This window comes from Lepus europaeus, chromosome 22 (genome assembly GCF_033115175.1).
Source record: "Lepus europaeus isolate LE1 chromosome 22, mLepTim1.pri, whole genome shotgun sequence".
In the NCBI taxonomy this organism is placed as follows: Eukaryota; Metazoa; Chordata; class Mammalia; order Lagomorpha; family Leporidae; genus Lepus; species Lepus europaeus.
Genome location: NC_084848.1, coordinates 27,628,599 through 27,649,947, shown reverse-complemented (window position 1 = coordinate 27,649,947; position 21,349 = coordinate 27,628,599). Strand labels below are relative to the sequence as shown.

At 42.1% G+C, this 21,349-nt stretch overlaps 1 protein-coding gene and 1 pseudogene across 1 annotated transcript in view; both read right to left on the bottom strand.

Annotated features, from left to right (window-relative positions):
- Nucleotides 1-21,349, bottom strand: part of HEATR4 (HEAT repeat containing 4) — a 161,138-nt gene that overhangs the window by 122,943 nt on the left and 16,846 nt on the right. The gene's annotated exons all lie outside the window — the stretch shown is intronic.
- LOC133751422 (protein GOLM2-like) lies at nt 148-21,254 on the bottom strand (annotated as a pseudogene).

The following is a 21,349-nucleotide window of genomic DNA, read 5'->3' as shown; positions in this document are numbered from 1 at the left end:
CCCAAACTTTCCTTAAATCTGTCTCAATGTATCTTGACAACTGATACAACTGGTCTTCACAGCAAAAGTAAAAATGATGAAGTAGAAATGATTGCATATGGCAGCACTTTAGGTTTCCTGAAGTTTTCCTTCAGGACTCAGAGGACATCACTGAAATGCTGCTTCCACAGTCTGCAGGGTCCACTGAAGCTCTTGTTCGTCATCATTTTGCTTCAGTTTATGGAAGTCACCAACTTCATCCTTGGTAGCTTGCTTTAGTAAATCTGTTTGAATATTGGGTTTGCTCTCCAATTTGGAGCCTGGAATTAAATGCTAAAAAGTGTTGGAAGGGTTCTGTTTTGAAGTACCAAGGTCTCCGTTATGGCTTACCGGGGCATCTTCACCCAGACTGGGAGAAAGAGGTTGTCCGGTTGGAAGATGAGGAATTGCTTGGTGACTTCCAAGCTGAGAAACTGATACAGGAGGTTTCTTTAAATAAGCACAGGAAGAGCATCAGCTTTTGCTGGGTCATTCCCTTCTATTCCAGGCATCCCTGCATCACCACCTTGCTTGATCTGTTCTTTCCCATGTGAAATAGGACTACTTGAGGGTTCTTCATTCTTTTCTGCAGCACTTTCAGCTATTACTGCAATATTTTTAGGTACTACATGATCGTTCACACCCAGTTTTTCTCCATCATTTGCTTGAACCTTCTGAGCATCTTGTTCTTGTGCTTGCAAAAACTAGTCTGCTAATTTTTAAAATATTTTCTTCATGTTGTGCTCTTAATTTCTTCATTCTCTCTCTCTCTCTCTCTCTCTCTCTCTCTCTCTTTTTTTTTTTTTTTTTTTGGACAGGAAGAGTTAGACAGTGAGAGAGTGAGGGAGACAGAGAGAAAGGTCGTCCTTCCATTGGTTCACCCCCCTAAATGGCCATTATGGCCGGCGCGCTGCACCGATCTGAAGCCAGGAGCCAGGTGCTTCCTCCTGGTCTCCCATGCAGGTACAGGGCCCAAGCACTTGGGCCATCCTCCATCTCTCTGCTGTGGAAGGCCACAGCAGAGAGCTGGACTGGAAGAGGAGCAACCGGGACAGAATCCGGTGCCCCAACTGGGACTAGAACTCGGGGTGCCAGCGCCGCAGGCGGAGGATTAGCCTAATGAGCCGTGGCGCCAGACCTCTTAATTTCTTGATCTGCTGTCCACACTGAAAACTCTTATATTCTAACCTCTCCATAAGGTAAGTATTGTTCTTCCAATAGTCCTGAAGCTGGTCTTCCTGTCGAAGGAGCTCCTGACGAAGCTCAGCAGGTTGCTCCTGGAAATGATGTCTGTTTGCTATGTGATATGATACGCTGTTCTGTAGTTAACCTTGCCATCTTCACTTCTCTTGCCCAGGCCCTCCCTGGCCTGCAGCCAGCTGCTGAGGCAACTGTAGTCAGCCTCTTTCTGGTTGGTCTGTTTCTTGTGCATTTCCACCAAGAGCAAAAGGTCCGAATTTGCTTCTCCAGGTGCCCGCGGACCACCTTGGTGCGCTGGACCTGGCCTTCAGCTCAACCACCTCCCCTGAATGGAACCAGGAGAACTGGGCTGTTCCATCCTCCCTCCCCCGCCCCAACACCTCAGGCTTGAGGATGGGGAAACACACCGAGGCATTTTTACTGCTATTCTGTTAAATCAGGATATATTTGCCATCACCAGATGAGAAGGTAAGAAGCGGCCTTTCTGTGGAGAGGAAGAATAGCTGTGTACAAAGTAGAGAAATATCCAACTACAGGGCAACCTTGTGTAATAAAAATGTGTTTAAAGCAGCCCCTACACTCGCTGAAATGGTACACTGTAACTAATCAGCAACATTCATACACAATGAAAGTGTACATAAAAATACCAAAACTCTATAACTTTAATATGTTTGAGTTAATCTTGTCCTTCTTTTATTTAGGAAAAAAAAGATACTGCTAAGGGTGAGTGTATTCCTGGGTGGGAATGAATGAGTTTATTACTATGCTTATACAAAAGTTAAGAAGTGGGGGGGACGGTGCCGTGGCTTAACAGGCTAATCCTCCACCTTGCGGCACTGGCACACCGGGTTCTAGTCCCGGTTGGGGCGCCGGATTCTATCCCGGTTGCCCCTCTTCCAGGTCAGCTCTCTGCTATGGCCCGGGAAGGCAGTGGAGGATGGCCCAAGTGCTTGGGCCCTGCACCGGCATGGGAGACCAGGAGAAGCACCTGGCTCCTGGCTTTGGATCAGCACGATGCGCCGGCCGCAGCGGCCATTGGAGGGTGAACCAACGGCAAAAAGGAAGACCTTTCTCTCTGTCTCTCTCTCTCTCGCTATCCACTCTGCCTGTCCAAAAAAAAAGAAGTGGGGGAAAGCTGAAAGGTTCTAAGATCTGAAACAAGGGGTCAGTGTAATGGTGCAGCCCTCTAAACCATTGCTTGTGACACTCCCATCCCTTACTGGAGTGCCTGTTCAAGTCCCAGCTGTTCCACTTCTGATTCAGCTCCTTGCAAGCAAATGCACTTGGGAAAGGAGCAGAAGAAGGCCCACTTTGGACCCTATCACCCATGTGGGAAACGGACTGAGTTCCAGACTCCTGATTTTGTCCTGGCCCAGCTCTTGCTGTTGTGCCCATGTGGGGAGTGAACCAGCAGATGTAAGCTATCTGTCTCTCTCCCTCTTTCTCTCTGTGATATGCCTTTAAAATAATTAAGTAAATAAGTAAATAATGGGGCTGGTGTTGTGGCATAGCAGGTAAAGCCACTGCCTGCAGTGCCGGCATCCTATATGGGTACCAGTACAAGTCCCGGCTGCTCCACTTCTGATCCAGCTCTCTGCTATGGCCTGGGAAAGCAGTGGAGGATGGCCCAAGTCCTTGGGACCCTGCACGCACATGGGAGACCCAGAGGAAGCTCCTGGCTCCTGGCTTTGGATGGGCACAGCTCTAGCCATTGTGGCCGTCTGGGGAGTGAACTAGCGGAAGGAAGATCTCTCTCTCTCTCTCTCTCTCTTTCTCTCTGCCTCTCCTTCTCTCTCTGTGTAACTCTTTCAAATAAATAAATAAATAAATATTTTTTTGAAAAAAAAAAAAAAACTCACTCTCTTTCTCTGCCTCTGCCTCCACTTCTCTGTAACTGTGCCTTTCAAATAAATAAATATATCTTTAAAAAAATCTTTAAATAAAAAATAAACAAATCTTTAAAAACTATCTGGAGCAAGATAAAGAATATTCATCACTTTTACAAAAACATCATACTAGGGTTTGACACTGTGGTGTAGTAAGTGCCACCTGTGGCATCCCATATAGGCACCGGTTCGTGTCCCAGCTTCTCCTCTTCCAATCCAACTCCCTGCTTACGGCCTGGGAAAGCAGCCGGAGATGCCCCAAGTGCTTGGGCCCCTGCACCCACATGGGAGACCCAGAAGAAGCTCCTGGCCCCTGGCTTTGGATTTGCACAGCTCCAGCCATTGCAGACATTTGGGGAATGAACCAACAGATGGAAGACCTTTCTCTGTCTCTCCCTCTCTCTGTAACTCTGCCTCTCAAATAAATAGAATCTTAAAAAACAATACAAGACAAATATACTGGAAGTCCTAGCCATGCAATTGGGAAAGTGAAAGAAATGCCATCCAGAGCGGAAAGAAAAAAGTCAAGTTGTCACTGTTTGCAGATGAAAACAGAAAACCCTGAAGACTGCACCTCAAAAAAAATATTAAAACTAATAAACAAGTTCAGCAAAGTTGCAGAATATAAACTCAATATAAAATATGAGTAGCATTGTTATATGTCAACGATGAATTATTTGAGAAAGAAATCAAGAAAGTAATACTATTTCCAGTAGCTACAAAAGTACCAAAGAATAAATTGAACCAAAGAGTTGAAAGATCTCCACAATTAAAATGATAGGGGCCGGTGTTGTGGCATAGCAGTTTAAGCTACTACCCAAAATGCTGGCATTGCATATGGGTGCTGCTTTAGGTCCCATCTGCTCCAATTCCAATCCAGCTCTCTGCTCTTGGCCTGGAAAAAGTGCCAGAAGATGATACAAGTGTTTTGGTCCCTGCCACCCATGCGGGAGACCTGGATGAAGCTCCTGGCTTCTGACTATGGTCTGAATCAGCCCTGGACTTTCTAGTCATTGGGGGTGGGGGATGAACCAGCAGATGGAAGTTCTGTCTCTCCTCCTCTCTGTGTAACTCTGCCTTTCAAAATAAATAAATAAATAAATGTTTAAAAATTTTAAAAAATAAAACATGAATGAAATACATTGAAGAGGGTACAAAGAATTGGAAAGTCACCCCATGTTCATGAATTGGAAGAATCAATATCATTAAAATGTCCTTACTACCAAAATGACTTCTGGATTCATTGCAATCACTATCAAAATACCAATGGCATTTTTCAGACAACTAGAAAAAACAGTTGTAAAATTACAATAGACTCACAAGACCCAAAACAGCCAAAGCAATCTTGAGCAAAAAGAACAAAGCAGAAGGCACTGTATTATCTGACTTTAAAATATATAATGGGGTGGGCATTTAGCCGAGCAGTTAAGATGCCCATGTACCACACTTTCTAGCTCTGGCTCTTGGCTCCAGCTTCCTGCTGATAGAAACCCCGGGAAGCAGCGGTGATGGCTCCAGTATGAGTTCCTGCCACCTACATGGGAGGCCTGGACTGAGTTCCTAGCTCTTGTTGCAGGCATGTGGAGAGAGAACCAGTGGATGGGAGATCTCTATCTCAATCTCTAATTCTCTCTTTCTTTTCCTCCCTCCTTCCTTCCCTTCTTCCCTCTCAAATAAATACAACTTTAAAGAGAGAAATAGTTGTAGAATCTCAGGCTCCAACCCCAGACTTTCTGATTTGGAATCTGTATTTTAACAGGATTCCCAAGTACATTAGATTTTGAAAAACACTGTTTTAAAGCAATTCCAAATGAAAATTGTGAGACATTCAAGCAGAAATTCTCTAGAAGTAGTAAATATATGAATAAGTCTAATAATTGAGTTTATTTTTAAAAATGTAGTTTATTTTTAAAAATGTAATAGCAATGTCTGATGGGGTTAAACAAAATAAGACAGATGTAAAATATATGAATACATGCATACAAAAGTATATCAGTCTACGGGGAAGGTGGTTGAAAGTAAGAACATGTGTTGAAAGCTGTGGGTTAAGCAATGAAAGGTTAGGAATGAAATATTTAACTTTACACAGATGGGCATGGGGCAGGGAGTGAATGAGAAAATGATACAAGTGACAATAGATACTCATTCTTCACTAGCCATTAGGAAGGGGAGCATTCATCAGTAAGGTGTGGGTCATGTCAGACCACAAGGTGAAGTAACACCTTGACAGTAGGGACTCCATTTTGGAGCACTTGAGACTCCATTCTGGGAAGGTGCCTCCCCCTTCCCCCTCCCATGCCGTGAGACTCTGGTCTGAAACTGTGATCTAAAACAGTTAAACAATAGCAGTCCACTACATCACACTTGGCAGAGCATAGAAACCCCCTAGCATGATCGCTCAAGCTTGGAAGTGAGTAGGCTGCACCTGGGTTAATAAAAATGTAATTTGTCTATGTCCTACATATGATTAAAACCAATACCTGGATTAATGTCAAGATTATAATTGGAATTGTTAAGGTCGTAACTGGTATTGTCAAGATTATAATTGACACTAGTTTTGCATAGGTTTTAGGTCAGCTTGACCCCAGTAACCATGTATTCCCCCCTGTTCCTAGCAATCATGAAGTCCCCTCCCAATTTTGTGGTTTTTGTCTTTATAAACCCTGTTGCTTTAGGCTTCAGGGTCGAGAGTTCTTTAGGGCATGAGCCCACTCTCCACCGCCCACCGCCGGCAATAAAGGACCATCAGATTTTATCAGTGTGTGGTGCTCCTTTGTTTACACTCGCTCAGGTACAACAAAGGTAACACACTTTACCCTGACAAGGAAATAGATGGGAGAGGTCTTTTTTAGTCTTCTAGCTATGTCCTGTTTTTATGCTTGTGTGAAAGTTGTCAAAATCAACATGGAGCTGTTTGAGCCAATTCTAACAACAACAACAACAATACAATAGTTAATTCTAAGAACGACAATACCTTAGCCAGAATGTTATAAACAGTTCTACCAGAACCACAACCTTGAACAAGTTCTGTGTGACTTTAACACCCCTCCAAAAATACATTTTGTCCTTTGCAAGGACAACTTACTTGCCCAACAGCTGTCTGCTCATCTTCAAATTAGCACTACCCATGTTATTAATCCTTATGGCCAAAGATTATTGTTACCAAATATCCCATGTAATTTTTGCCTTTGAAAATTTGCCTCAATCTCCTGGAATACACTCACAATTTATTATGCCATGCATGTTCCCACAGCGACACTATTCTATTCCCAAATAAATATCATTATTCTTTTGAGAATCTCTCTCAACTGTTATCTAGGCTGACAATCATTCATGATGTCCAGAACTGGGACCTGAGGACGTCCACCTTCACAAGGAGCAGCAGCTCCTGGAACTAGGTACAATGTTGGCATTGAGCCCCTTTCTTTTTTCTCTCCTGGCAAGTCTTTTCTCAGGTGGAGTTCCCTTCTTTTAAGGATCTGACTTGGTTAAGCCCCTTAAATAACAGAACTTAGGGGCTGGCATTTTGGCCCAGCAGGTTCAGCTGCTGCTTGTGAGGCCAGCATCCCATCCTGGAGTTCAAGTCTCAGCTTCTCTGCTTCTGATCCTGCTTCCTGCTAAAGTGCCTGGCCCAACTGCTGGGGCCCTGCCAGCCACGTGGGAGACTGGATGAAGTTCCTGGCTCTTGTCTTTGGTCTGGTCACTTGGGGGATGGAAGATCTCTCTTTCTCTTTCTCTCTCTCCCCATCTCACTCTACTTTTCAAATGAATAAATAAATAAATCTTAAAAAAAAAAAAGAATTTGCATCTCTTTTGTGCACAATTTCTGTCAGATCCTTCTAGTTTAAAGAGCCTTTGTACTGGTGAGTACTCAAACATCCACTGTCCCCCCACCCCAAAAAAAAAAAAATTCCAAGATGTCCTAAATTTAATTACAAGGGCTAGACTAGGACGGGAGTTGTGAGAGGTGATGGTTGTAGTGGAGGAGAGGATCTGTAAAGTTCATGAGTAAACAGCTGCCTAAAACCAACACAAAAACAGTTTATGTAGAAACTTAAATCCCAACACAAGCAGGACCACCAAGCCTGTTTGTATATTAACTTTCTGGACTGTGAACCCCAACCAATTTAGAAGCCACAATTCTCGTCATGCAAAGCTCTCCTTTCTCAAAGCTTTCTGATTCCTCTTAGCTATAACTAATGGAAATTCAATGTAAACAATTTATGCCTGCCTTCCCCAAATTTTTGTTCTAAAAAAAATACTCATAGCTCTGGTCCTACCGATATTTTCCAACTGTTACCTAGCCTTGCTGCTGGTAGCTTGCAGTAACTTGTACCAGTACCTGGTCATTTTCCTGGCTAGCAATTTTTTATTTTAAGGAACCCTCTGTCTCAAGAGCTTTGGTTGTACAGATTTTAATCTCTGAAAATAAAGACTCCCATATGAAAATTATCTGGCCATGGGCAAAGTTTACCATTAGAGCAGCTGCAAATACAGACCATTTGTATACACCAGGGAAACCTTGATCATAGCTCAGACTAACTAGGGGAAAGGTCATTTGTTCTGTTTTTTTTTTTTTTTTTAAATTTTATGCTAGGTATATTTGTCCAAGCAAAACTTTTTGTTCAAACACTTAAAATTAAAATTCTCGGACAGCACTTGTAGAATTTTCTTTTTAAAAATGTTTTATTTCTTTAATTTGAAAGGCACAGAAACAAAGACAGAAATCTCCTATATGCTGGTAAAATGGAAACTCTACTTTAAAAAAATTATTTTTTTATTCAAGAGGCTTAGAGACAGACAAAAGGAGTTCTCATCTGCTAGTTCATTCTCCAAATGCCTGCAACAGCCAGGCTGGGCCAGGCCAAATCCAGGAGCCAGGAACTTACTCCAGGTCTCCCACATAGGTGACAGGGACCCACACACCTGAGCCTTATCTGCTGCCTCACAGGGTCCACATTAGCAAGAACTACAGCCAGAAGGTACAGCCAGCATGTGAACCCAAGCACCACAATATGGGAGGCAGGTGTCTTAACTGCTAAGCTAAATGTCCACCTTGAAAGGATAATTCTTTTTTTTTTTTTTTTTTTTTTTGACAGGCAGAGTGGACAGTGAGAGACAGAGAGAAAGGTCTTCCTTTGCCGTTGGTTCACCCTCCAATGGCTGCTGTGGCCAACATGCTGCAGCCGGCACACCGCGCTGATCCGAAGGCAGGAGCAGGTGCTTCTCCTGGTCTCCCATGGGGTGCAGGGTCCAAGCACTTGGGCCATCCTCCACTGACCTCCCAGGCCACAGCAGAGAGCTGGACTGGAAGAAGAGCAACCGGGACAGAACCGGCGCCCCAAGTGGGACTAGAACCCGGGATGCTGGCACCGCAGGCGGAGGATTAGCCTAGTGAGCCATGGCGCTGGCCAACATCTTAAATGTTGACCCCTAAACTCTTCTGAGAAAAAAAAAAAAACAGAAAAAAGAGTTAAAGAGGGTTTTTAAGAGCAAATTGTTGTGGGAACTGCTTTACTGAGTATTTGGTCCACAGATCCTCATAAGGCTCCCTATCAGGACAAATGAAAATTAAAGTATATCCATATGAACAGGTGACCTTAACTTGTCCCATTTTGTCAGAAATACAATTCAGATTCCCTATTTTATAAACGAGTGTTTGGATTCCCTATTTTATAAACAGGTGGTTTATATATCTACATTTTTGTCTCATGACAAAAATTCTAGGGTGAAAGCTGTAATCTCTGTATTTACATGTGTTTATGTAGGTTATGCATGTGCACATGTTGTGTGTTGTGGCTACATGGTAGAATAGTCTATAGAATTCCATTCAAATTGGCTTACAGTTAAATGAACACTCACATAAATTAAAAATGTTAAGATTATAGTAATTAATCCTTTCAGGCTATAGTAATTAGCCTTTTAGCTCACATAATTTAAGTAAATCTTTGATAAATAAGCTAGTTTTTAAAAAATTTTTATTAAATATTTGCGTATATAGTTCCTCCTTGTCTTGATGACAGAGTCATAATAACAGATAATTATCTGATGATGAAATATAGTGCTGTCCTATAGGCTAGGCTGGCTGTCCCTATGCTAACAGTCTTGGACAGTGTATGTTCTTCATAGTTTTCTCAAGTCTCCTTCATTCCAAGCCATCAATTCTGAACTGCTAATATACTAGGCCTGAGAAATCAAATAATCAAAATTATTAAAATCTCACATCTATTCAGAAGCAATACATTTTAGTTTTAAATTTTTTGGCAAAATAAAAATGACCTGGGTTTCCTCTCCAGGCAGGGTTATAGTTTTCTGTGACAGATGTCTCAGATCATAAAATGATAATTTTTATCTAAGAGTAAATATGCAGGGCTGGCGCCACAGCTCAATAGGCTAATCCTCTGCCTGCGGCGCCGGCACACTGGGTTCTAGTCCCAGTCGGGGCGCCAGATTCTATCCTGGTTGCCCCTCTTCCAGGCCAGCCCTCTGCTATGGCCTGGGAGTGCAGTGGAGGATGGCCCAAGTCCTTGGGCCCTGCACCCGCTTGGGAGACCAGGAGAAGCACCTGGCTCCTGGCTTCGGATCAGTGCGGTGTGCCGGCTGCAGCATGCTGGCCGCGGCAGCCATTGGAGGGTGAACCAACAGCAAAAGGAAGACCTTTCTCTCTGTCTCTCTCACTGTCCACTCTGCCTGTCAAAAAATAAAAGAAAAAAGAGTAAATATGCAGACAAAAGTACAATCTGGTGTTCATTGTTTCCTGTGTAACAAATACAGCAATTTAGTTCGTAGGTTAACTTGTGGTTTTAATCTTTTTTAAGATTTTCATATTTTAAAAAAAATTTTAATTAATTTTTAACAGATTCAAGATAGTTTTTAGATACAATTCTAAGAATGTTGAGGCTGGTATTCTGACACAGGGGGTAACGCTGCTACTGTGATGTAGCATCCATATGGGCATGGTTTGTATCCCTGTTGCTCCACGTTCAATCCAGTTCCCTGCTAATGGCTTAGGGAAAGCAGTAGAAGATGATCCCAGTGTTTGGGCCCCTGCCACATGGGAGACCTGGAGGAAGTTCTGGCTCCAGCCTGGGCCAGCGCTTGGCCATTGCAGCCATCTGAGGACTGAAACAGTAGATGGAAGATCTCTGTCTGTCTCTCCCTCTCTCTCTGTAACACTTTCAAAATGAATAAATAATTCTTTTTTTTTTTAAATCGAATATAATGATATTCCCTTCTTCCCTCCCTCCCTCCTTCTGGTTTTTCTTCTTTGACAAGGAAATAACTTGAAATGATGACTATGCTTGTCTAACACAGCCATTGTCATAAGTAATTTAGTTATAATTTTAACAATAAAGTGAATTAAACAGAACAAAAGTTTAGAGATGAATTTTTCTTGAAATTTGAAAATTTAAATTTATGCTAAGCAATACATGTTCATAAAATTAATCATTGCTAAGTATACTAAAACACTGAAATATCAATTGCTAAATATAAATTCAATCCCTTTTGTATTTTTTTTAAAGATTTATTTTATTTATCTGAAAGACAGAGTTACAGAGAGAGGTGAAGACAGAGAGAGAGGTCTTCCATCCGCTGGCTCACTCCCCAGATAGTTGCAATGGCTGGAACTGCACCAATCTGAAGCCAGGAGCCATGAGCTTCCTCCAGGTCTCCCACATGGGTGCAGGGGCCCAAGGACTTGAGCCATCTTCCACTGCTTTCCCAGGCCACAGAAGAGAGCTGGATTGGAAGTGGAGCAGCAGGTCTCGAACCAGCGCCCATATGGGATGCCAGTGCTTCAGGTCAGGGCTTTAACCTGCTGCGCCACAGTGCCAAGCCCTGTACTTTTTTTTAAGGTTTATTTATTTTTTTATTTGAAAGGCAGAGGCAGAGAGAGAGAGAGAGAAAGAGAGAGAGAGAGAGAGTCAGTCTTCCATCTGCTGGTTCACTCCCTAGATGGTCACAAAGGCCAGAGCTGAGCCGATCCGAAGCCAGGAACCAGGAGCTTCTTCTAGGCCTCCCACTCGGGTGCAGGGGCCCAAGGACTTGGGCCATCTTCCACTGCTTTTCCAGGCTATAAGCAGACAGCTAGATTGGAAGTGAAGCAGCTGGGTCTCAAGCCAGCGCACATATGGGATGTCGGCACTGCAGGAGGCAGCTTTACCACTACACCACAGAGGCGGCACCTTGTATTCCTAAATTCTATAGAAAAACTAACATTTTTTGGGTCCGATAATAACTATGTGCTATTCTACACAAAAAACTTTTTTCTGTAAAAAATCACATTTCTAGAAATTTTGTGGTTTTTTTTAAGATTTTTATTTTATTTGACAGGTAGAGTTACAGACATTGAGAGAGAGAGACAGAGAGAAAGGTCTTCTTTCCGTTGGTTCATTCCCCAAACGGCCACCACGGCTGGAGCTATGCCAATCCGAAGCCAGGAGCCAGGTGCCTCCTCCTGGTCTCCCATGCGGGTGCAGGGGCCCAAGCACCTGGGCCATCCTCCACTGCCCTCCCAGGCCACAGCAGAGAGCTGGACTGGAATAGGAGCAACTGGGACTAGAACCGGCTCCCACATGGGATGCCAGCACCGCAGGTGGAGGATTAACCAAATGAGCCACAGTGCCAACCCCCTAGAAATTATGTTATTTATATGTTATTAATATATAAATTATAATTTATATAAATTAAATTTATATAATATATAAATATATAATATTAATATTATATATTTATATGTTATTAATAAACAATTCAAGACTATTTCTAGGAATTTACTAAAAAGTAAGGTTATTATAAATTTAAAATTTTAGGAGATGACAATGTGGCATAGTGAGTTAAGCCACTGCTTGAGATACCAGCATCCCATATGGGCAGCAGTTCATGTCCTGACTGCTCCACTTTCGATCCAACTTCCTGCTATTTTGGGAGTGAACCAACAGATGGAAGATGCATCTCTCTCTGGGTGTGGATACAGCAAAAGCAGTGATAAGAGGAAAATTTATAGCAATTGGTGCCTACATTAAGAACTTGGAAAGGCATCAAATAAGTGAGCTATCAATGCATCTCAAGGATCTAGAAAAACAACAGCAAACAAAATCCAAAACTAGTAGGAGAAAAAAATAATTAAAATTAGAAAAGAAATCAACAAAATTGAATAAAAAAATACAAAAGATCAGAAAAAGGAAGAGCTGGTTTTTTGAAAAATTGACACACCATTGGCCCAACTAACTAAAAAAGGAGAGAGAAGACACAAATCAATAAAATTAGAGATGAAAAGGGAAATGTAACAGACACCACAGAAATAAAAGAATCATCAGAAATTACTACAAAGAGCAGTATGCCAACAAACTGGGAAACCTAGAAGAAATGGATAGATTCCTGGATACATACAACCTATCTAAATTGAGTCATGAAAAATCAGGAAACCTAAATAGACCCATTACTAAGATGAAAATTGAATCAGTAATAAAGACCCTCCCAACAAAGATGAGCTCAGCAATGGATGGACTCACTGCTAAATTCTACCAAACATTTAAAGAAGAACTAGCTCCAATTCTTCTCAAGTTATTCAAAGCAAAAGAAGAGAGGAAATCCTCCTAAATTCTTTCTATGAAGCCAGCATCACCTTAATTCCTAAACCTGAGAAAGATGCAACAGGAAGAGAACTACAGATCAATTTCCCTGATGAACATAGACACAAAAATCCTCAACAAAATTCTAGCCAATCGAATACAACAACACATCAGAAAGATCACCCACCCAGACCAAGTAGGATTCATCCCTGATATGCAGGGATGATTCAACATTCACAAATCAATCAATGTGATACATCACATTAACAAACTGCTGAACAAAAACCATATGATTATCTTAATAGATGCAGAGAAAGCACTTTATAAAATACAACACCCTTTCATGATGAAAACTCTAAGCAAATTGGGCATAGAAGGAATATTCTTTAACACAATCAAAGCAATTTATGACAAACCCACGGCCAGCATCATATTGAATGGGGAAAAGTTGGAAGCATCCCCACTGAGATCTGGTACCAGACAGGGATGCCCACTCTCATCATTGTTATTCAATACAGTACTGGAAGTTTTAGCCAGAGCCATTAGGCAAGAAAAAGAAATCAAGGGGATACAAATTGGAAAGGAGGAACTCAAACTATCCCTATTTGTAGATGACATGATTCTATATATAGGAGATTAAAAAAAAACCACCCACTAAGAGCTAAGAGACTATTAGAACTCATAAAAGAATTTGGTAAAGTAGCAGGATATAAATTCAATACAGAAAAGTCAACAGCCTTTGTATACACAGACAATGCCATGGCTGAGAAAGAACTTCTAACATCAATCCCATTCACAATAGCTACAAAAAAAATCAAATACCTTGGACTAAATCTAACCAAGGATGTCAAAGATCTCTATGATGAGAATTACAAAACAAAGAAAGAAATAGAAGAAGATACAAAAAATGGGAAAATTTTCCATGTTCATGGATTGGAAGAATCAATATCATCAAAATGTCCATTCTTCCAAAAGCAATTTATAGATTCGATGTGATACTAATCAAAATATCAAAGACATTCTTCTAGGATCTAGAAAAATGATGCTGAAATTCATATGGAGGCACAGAAAACCTCGAATAGCTAAAGCAGTCTTACACAACAAAAACGAAACCAGAGGCATCACAATACCAGATTTCAAGAAATACTACAGGGCAGTTATAATCAAAACAGCCTGGTACTGGTACAAAAATAGATGGATAGACCAATGGAACAGAATAGAAACACCAGAAATCAATCCAAATATCTATAGCAAATTTATATTCGATGAAGGAGCTAAAACCAATCCCTGGAGCAAGGACAGTTTCTTCAACAAATGGTGCTGGGAAAACTTGATTTCCACTTGCAGCAGTATGAAGCAAGACCTCTACTTTACACCTTAACAAAAATCCATTCAACATGGATTAAAGATCTATATCTATGACCCAACACCATCAAATTATTAGAGAAAATTGGATAAACCCTGCAAGACATTGGCACAGGCAGAGTTCTTGGAAAAGACCCCAGAGGCACAGGCAGTCAAAGCCAAAATTAACAAATGGGATTACATCAAATTGAGAAGTTTCTGCACGGCAAAAGAAACTATCAGGAAAGTGAAGAGGAAACCAACAGAACAGGAGAAATTATTTGCAAACTACACAACTTATAAAGAATTAATAACCAGAATCTACAAAGAGATCAAGAAACCCCACAACAACAAAACAAACAACCCAGTTAAGAGATGGGCCAAGGACTTAAGCAGACATTTTTCAAAAGAGAAAATCCAAATGGCCAATAGACACATGAAAAAATGTTCAGGATCACTAGCTTTCAGGGAAATGCAAATCAAAACCACAATGAGGTTTCACCTCACTCTAGTTAGAGTGGCTTGCACACAGAAATCAACAAAAACAAATGCTGGTGAGGATGTAGGAAAAAAGGTAGCCTAATTCACTGTAGGTGGGAATGCAAACTGGTAAAGCCACTAAGGAAGACAGTACGGAGATACCTCAGAAATCTGAATATAGACCTACCATACAGCCCAGCCATCTACTCCTCGAAATTTACACAATGGAAATGAATATGCAAATAAAAGAGCTATCTGCACCTACATGTTTACTGTAGCTCAATTCACAATAGTCAAGACGTGGAATCAACCTAAATGCCCATCAACAGAAGACTGGATAAAGAAATTATGGGATATGTACTCTGTGGAATACTACACAGCAGTAAAAAAAAAAAGTGAAATCCAGACATTTGCAACAAAATGGATGAATCTGGAAAACATCATGCTTAGTGAAATAAGCCAGCCCCAAAGGGACAAATATATGTTCTCCCTGATCTCTGAAAACTAACAGAGCACCTTAAAAGGAAGCCTGTGGAAATGAAATTGACACTATGAGAAGCAATGACTTGAATAGCTCTTATCTTTACTGTCGAGGAACAGTGTATTATCTTTTTTTTTTTTTTTTACTATTTTCTTTTTCTACTTAATACCATTGGTTGAACTCTTTACTTAACACAGAATTATTCATAGGTGTTTAAATTCAATTGAAAATAGATCCCAGGGGCTTGTGCTGTGGTGTAGCAGGTAAAGCTATCGCCGGCAGTGCAGGCATCCCATATGGGTGCCAGTTCGAATCCCAGCTGCTCCACTTCCAATCCAGCTCTCTGCTATGGCCTGGGAAAGCAGTAGAAGATGGTCCAAGTGCTTGGGCCCCTACACCCATGAGGGAGACCCAGAGGAAGCTCCTGGCTCCTGGCTTCAGATTGGCACAGCTCCAGCCATTGCAGCCAACTGGGGAGTGAATCATCAGATGGAAGACTCTCTCTCTCTGCCTCTCCTTCTCTCTGTGTGCAACTCTGACTTTCAAGTAAATAAATAAATCTTTTAGAAAAAAAAAAAAGAAAATAGATCCAAGTAAAAGGTAAGAGTGGGAATAGCAGAGGGAGGAGATGTACAGTTCAGCACATATTCCCATGGACTTAACCCTAAAGGTAAAGCTAATAATTTGCCATGGGACTCCAAATCCCATTAAATTGGGCAGTACTAATGCCATCTTACATGTTAAATTGATCATATTAAATGTGCAACTGATCATATAGATAGGATTAAGTGTCAAAGAGATCACATAAATAAGACCAAGTATTTGGTAATAACAATGGGTAGAAAAAAAGGAGAGAATGATTCAACATGGGAAGTAGGCACACAGTAGACTCATAGAATGACAAATGCCCTAAACAGCACTCTGATCTCAGAATCAGTCCTTAAGGCATTCAGATATGGCTGAAAATCCCATGAGAGCATTTAAGGCATGGAAAGCCAAGACACTGTGGCAAAAAATGATCTACATGAAGGATCTCTGTGAGTGAGATCCCAGTGGAAAGAAGGGACCATCAAAGAAGGATGTACTTTTCTCTGAAAGGAGGAGAGAACTTCCACTTTTTTTATGGCCCTGTCTAAATACTGACAGAGCTTGTGGACTCAAAAGGCTTCCATAGAGCCTTGGGTGCTCACTAACAGCATACATCAGAGTGTTAATTGTTAAATTAACAACAGGAGTCACTGTGCACTAACTTCCCATGCAGGACCTCTCTCTTCAATGAGTTGGTTTATGAGACTTAACTGTAAAACTTATTCTGTGTTTGTGTGTGTGTGTTTGTGTGCAAACTGTTGAAATATTTACTTAGTATAGAGTTGGTCTTCTGTGTATAAAGTTAACTGAAAATGAATCTTAATGGAGAATGGGACTGGGAATGGGAGAGGGAGGAGGAGGAGGTATGGGAGGGTGGGTATGGTGGGAAGAATCACTATATTCCTAAAGTTGTACTTATGAAATTTGTATTCCTTAAATAAAAGGTGTCTTTGGGATAGAAAAATAAATAAATAAATAAATAAGAAAATGTGCTACTGTTAATTCTATGTGTTGTATTTGAGAAATTGATACCCAATTGCACATCATAAGGGAATAGCATCAATGGTTATAATAGATTTCACCTAGATCTCCTCAGTCATTTGATTCAATCAATGGATCACCTTTCGGTTCCTTGTTAAAAACTGTTAAATAAACTAGACTTGTTATGCTCCTACTGATTTTGTTCTGTATTTTCCTTTTTCAAAAGGAAACCATTTATTTACTTTTTTGAGGTAGAGTTACAGAGAGAGGAGGAGAGAGAGAGAGAAAGGTCTTCCATCCGCTGGTTCACTCCCCAAATGACCAAAATGGCTGGAGCTGGGCCAATCCAAAGCCAGGAGCTAGGAGCTTCTTCTGGGTCTCCAGGTGCAGGGGCCCAAGCACTTGGGCCATCTTCTACTGATTTCCCAGGCCATAGCAGAGAGATAGGTCAGAAGAGGAGCAGGCAGGACTCGAACCAGCACCCATATGGGATAGTGGTGCCACAGGTGGAGGCTTAGCCTACTATGCCACAGTGCTGGCCCCTGTATTGTCCTTTTTAAACTTTATACCAGATACCTGTCAAAAGTCAACTCCTAAGCAAATAATGCAGGCCCAGCACTTTGCAATGATAGCTATTGCCTACAAATGATAGAACTGAGCTTAACAATAGACTCGAGGTAAACAATAGACTCAAGAGTATAGGATAATGACTGACCAGGTCGAGATAGCAAAGAGAGGGTCTAACAGTGAGGACTGTCTTTGTATACGACATTACAAGAGTTAGAGGACCTGTTTCTGTGTCTGAAGAATTTATGGAGATTTCCAGGACCCTAGTTATAGGATTCTGGATAACAACTGAGCAAATGATCAACTTTTCAAAATACAAAGAAATTGGCATGCCTATTTTCCCAAAGATTTACATCCTACTCTTCCAAATAGATAGAGGCAGAACTGTTGCCAGGAATGGATGAAGCTAGCAGTGAACAGTCAGAGAGTTGGAAAATAACATACCTGTGTACCCCAGTGCCTTAACTCGTTTTGGATGCAAGAGTTACTTGGCCCAGCCATCTGGCCATGCTTATTGTTGACCTAATAAATTTACGAAAGTAACTGAGGCAGGACCTGATTTAATCTCTCAAACATCCCAGTATCACCTGGAACTAGGGAAAAAGTCTTGGCAACCACTAACTGGGTAAGTTACACAGTTCAAAGTTCTGGGAACTGAACCAAGAGAAGGCACACCAGGATACTTACAAAGCTCTCCCAGCCAGCTGATGGCTGTTTTCTAAAACATGCCTTCTCTCTCTCTCTCTTTTTTATTTGACAGAGTTAGACAGTCAGAGAGACAGAAAGGTCTTCCTTCCGTTGGTTCACCCCTCAAATGGCTGCCACGGCCGGATTGTGCCGATCCGAAGCCAGGAGCTTCTTCCTGGTCTCCCATGTGGGTGCAGGAGTCCAAGCACTTGGGCCATCCTCCACTGCCCTCCTGGGCCACAGCAGAGAGCTGGACTGGAAGAGAAGCAACCAGGACTAGAACCAGTGCCCATATGGGATGCCGGCGCCACAGGCAGAGGATTAACCAAGTGAGCCAGGGCGCTGGCCCCACCATGCCTTCTCTTTAATCTCCCTGAATGTGGGGAAATCTTCCCTTAAAGACTAAGGATGAGGCCCCTCCAGACACATGACCCCAGTGTCCTTTCTCTAGAGTCCAGATATAATACCAGATTCTTCTGGAGAAACCTCATGCCTGAGTCCAGATACCTGGGACAAGAAAAATAATTCAGAATTTAAAGGAATTTTAGACACACGGGCATAGATAATGCTGCTTTCAGTCACCTGAGAAAGACTGAATATTTGAGGCAACAGAGGAGAAAGGATTGAGAGGAACAGGTTTCACTAAACCTACAAGTTGGACAGAGAGGACCAAAGATCCTCTATGGTGATATCATCATTCTAAGAGATTGTTGTGGTTTGTAAAAACTTTTAAATATTAAAATAATTTATGTTTACACAAAAATTACAAAAATTGTAGAGTTCCCTCTACCTTTCACTCTGTTTCCCATTACGTTAACATCTTACATACCACAGTACACATATTAAAATCAGGAAATTAATACTGACTCAGTACTATTAACCATGAGGGCACTATTAAGTTACTGCTATCTTGAGGAAAGTACGTATTTAAATGGCTACTAAGAGTGAAAACATGTGGAACACTCCCGTCCCACCTGAACAGGAAACAGAAACTAGCAGCAGACCCACAGGCTTGAATCCATCACAGCTATCCCGGGACACCTGGGAGTCTGTCCCACCTCCACCGTTTCTCCCTTTCATTCTCAGCTGGTTTATCAGAAAAGCAAAAGAATCTCAGATGTTAACTGAGAATTAGAGAAAATAAAATGAACTTGTGATAACTGACGCTGTCTAGAGGAAGATTTCTCAGTCATCCCTGATGGGTATTCTTTGCTGAAGGACAAAAATTACAACAATTTAGTTTTAAGATCTTAACTGACTTAAATTTGTAAATATATTTTTTATTTTACACACACACACACACACACACACACCCCTCCTATCTGGTGGTTCATTCCCCAAATGCCTGCAGTAGTCTCAGGCCAGGGCAGGAGTTGTCTGGGTCTCCCGCATGCATAGCAGGAACCCAACTACCTGAGCCGTCGCCTACTGCCTCTAAAGAGCACATAGCAGGAAGCTGGAGGCAGGAGCTGGGACTCCATCTCAGGCGCTGGGATGTGGGATGCATGTATCCCAATGGCTGTATTATCAGTTGGCCACTCCCACCTTTGCTTCAGTTTTTATTTCCAGAGTCAGGCAACATGTCATTCCATAAAATAGCACACAGGTTCTGACTGGCTGAGCAGAGTAAGTGGAGTTTTACAGACAGAGACGGTCTGGAAAACAAACAAACCAGAAACCAGTGGAGCAGACCATACACACATACTCTTCCTGTATCTACAGTTATTGCCTTAAACCAGGTCCCATTGCCTTAGCATTTCCTGGCTTCTTGTACCACAGCAGCACATGAAAGGATACCACATTGTTCAATTGGAATTCACTGTCCCTCACCACCTGACCCAATCACAGGCAGTCAGATAACTTGTAGAGACAGAATGCTTTGTAGGGATGAGGTGTTATGGAGCATCGTGGAAATAAAAATACATGGTGCTGGTTCTGCTCTCTGGAGGGTTAATCAGATGGCTGCACAGAGCCTTGTATTTTTTTACAGAGCAAAGTTTGTAAGCAGAAACCAAAACCCAAAGAAAACAAAAATAAAAACCAGAAAGAAAAAGGGGCTTGGTCATTTCAAGGTTACTTTCCTTGTGAGGCAAGGGGACAGGACGGGACCACAGAAAATAACCTGGTCAACAACAGTTTACTCTCGGCAGCCAGTGAATTACCATGATCTTGCCTCAGATGCTAAACTATCTGTGATTTGTCACATCTGTTAAAGTGGGCACCTTAAGTGAGTGATCTAAACTCAGTTCAGACAGTGAAATTACTCATTATCTTGAGGTGTACTGATCACGGGTGACTCAGTAATTTTTTCTAAAGCCCAGCCTTTCCATATTGGGTTTGAAACGGAAAGACAATGAACCATTAGTGGAAAAGTTCAAGGACTCTTAAGAGAAATTCTGCTCTAGATCAAGCAAGGAATCACGTTTATCCATGAAGTCCTCCCCACTAATATATGGCACAGAAATTCATTGTTTGTTTCATTCCAGAAACAGCATGACACATATCTGGATATTGAACTCAGCCACTTCATCTAGCCGCTACATAAGCACTGGAATTTGTGTGTGGGGCCAATCTTCTCATGAACATAATTTGTTGCTTTTTGTTTTTGTTTGGTTGTTTTTTAATTCCAGAGGCAAGGAGAGAGAGACAGAGAGACAGACATCTGCTGGTTCACTCCCCAAAGTGGTAGCAAGGGGGAGAGGGCTCAAACCAGCTCTCCCACATGGGCCACAGGGACTTCAACTTCAGCCAGCGTCTGCTGCCTCCCAGGGGCAGCTTTCCCATGAAGCTGGAAGCTGGGGTGCAGCAAGGACTTGAACCCAGGTAATCTGATTCCAGACAGAGCCCCCAACACCTGCCCTGCAAAGTACTCCTTACAGCAGCTCCTTTGCAGACCCTGGGCATCCCCTCGCAGCTGGCCTGCTCACTGCCCACCTCTTCTTTGGAGTTCCTAGGCTCAGAACTCCACAGAGGAAGGTGCTTTTGAATGGTCCAGCTAAGCCCTGGCCAGATGCTTGGCTGCTTTCCGCTCATGTGCCTAAGAGACATTTCTATTTCTTTTCACAGCGAGATGGGCATCAGGGAAGGGGAAGGAAGGAGACAGTAGCCCAGGTAGATGCTGTGTAACAGTGCCCCTAGTTGGGGGATTATCCTGTGACAATTTAAAGAGCAGCCGATGACCAGATGGCAGTTACTTCAGTAGGTGGAATGGCGAGCTCACTGACTCAGATTTGGAGCTTAATCTGATCATCCTTTTCTCAGGTTCTAAATATTTACTTAGCTTCTATTTGCCAAACATCTTCCATGTACCCTTCTCTCTTCACCCTGCTGGGGGCCCGGGAGGCTGAATCGTCCTGTTGGGTTTAGCCAAATCGATTGCAAGATACTGAATGGCAACATGACAGCGAGCTCCAGATGTGTTTTCTTCTCCTGCTGCCGCATCACCATGGCTTGCCCATGTCCCCCTAGAAAGTCCCTTAGAAAGGCTCCTGCCAGACAGCCCTCCTCCCTTGAGCCTTCAGGCACAAATTTTTCCCCAAACC